The following is a 1,456-nucleotide window of genomic DNA, read 5'->3' as shown; positions in this document are numbered from 1 at the left end:
GCCATACAGTTGGTGAAAAATCCAGTCTATCATTCGAAGACAAAGCACATCAGAAGGCGATACCATTTCACTCGCGGGGCAGTGGAGGATGGTGATATGTGCTTGGATAAGATAGAGGGTGCAAAGAACCCGGCAGACATGTTGACGAAATGTGTTGATGTTGGGAAACTGAGGTTATGTAAAACCTCGGTTGGTCTTCTGTAGTTGTTGCTACAGATGTTGCGGTGCGGTAAAGATGTTGATGATGAAGAGATTTTTTTTTGAGAATGTATTTTTTGGATGACTGAGTCAGTCTCCAAGTGGGAGAATTGTTAGGTAGTGGAGCCTGATCTATTTTAGGTTTTCCTATTTATTCTCTATTTTAGGCTTTCCTATTTATTCTCTATTTTAGGTTTTCCTATTTATTCTCTGTAACCAAAAATACTCTGATTTATTAATATAAATATACCTCACCGCCTTGGAAGTTTACTCACGGGGTTTTACCACGAAATATTGGGTTTTCTCTCTCTCTCTCTCTAGATTTCTCATCTCTTTCTCTTAAAAGTTCTTGTGTTTTTCATTCATCTAGTGTGTGTGCGTGAATTCGATTCTAACAGTGACTTGGTGCCCTCTGATATAAATGTTTAACAAATATCCAACAAGTTGATGGTAATTTTTTTATTATCTTGTTCATATCTTGAACATTTGTCAATAAACTTTTGTGATCCTTGTCTCGTAAATTTTCATTTATTCTTGTATAGTATTGATTTATGTCGATGGACTCTTTAAAATTAGTTGATATATAGAGTTTAAATGTGTAACACCTCGAAAATTTCTAAGTTAAGACTCGAATTATTTTTTGTTGTAATTCATAAATTATCCATGTGTAAAGGTAAATTTTTTAGTGTGGGAATGATTTGAATATAAATCAAGGTCACTAGAATCCCCTAATACAAAGTAGAGTTGAAAGTTTCCTTATCGATTAAGTTTTGATGTAATATTCTACTTGGGTCAACTTCAAACAACCATATAGCTTAGAATATAAAGAGTTACATGGACCATAACTAATCAGATTAATGGTATTTGAACCTACTTTCCAACGCCACCAATTTTACATCATACAATTTATGAGTAAAAAGTTATGACCATTTTACTAACTGATACAGTGCAATGACAAATTAGCTGACAGAAAAACATTAAAAACGTCTTTCTGTCTTTTTACCTCTAAGAAAACCTTAAACGAATTTCTTGACTAATATGAAGCTCAATACAATCAAATTTTCATCTTTTAATCCACCATACTCTTCTCTCTCAAATTATAGGGCAAAATCCTAGGGAAAAATCAAAGTAGAAGACTCCATTAAAGATTGTTTCAATCTTTTTCAAGAATCTTCTTCAAGAGATTTCAAAAAACTAATTCAAGAATATCAATTTAGGTTTTGTTGATTGTTTACCTTCAAGTTCTTGTTCAAGAACC

The sequence above is a fragment of the Solanum pennellii genome, chromosome 8 (assembly GCF_001406875.1).
Source record: "Solanum pennellii chromosome 8, SPENNV200".
NCBI classification, from domain to species: domain Eukaryota; kingdom Viridiplantae; phylum Streptophyta; class Magnoliopsida; order Solanales; family Solanaceae; genus Solanum; species Solanum pennellii.
Note: the sequence above shows the minus strand (reverse complement) of the source record.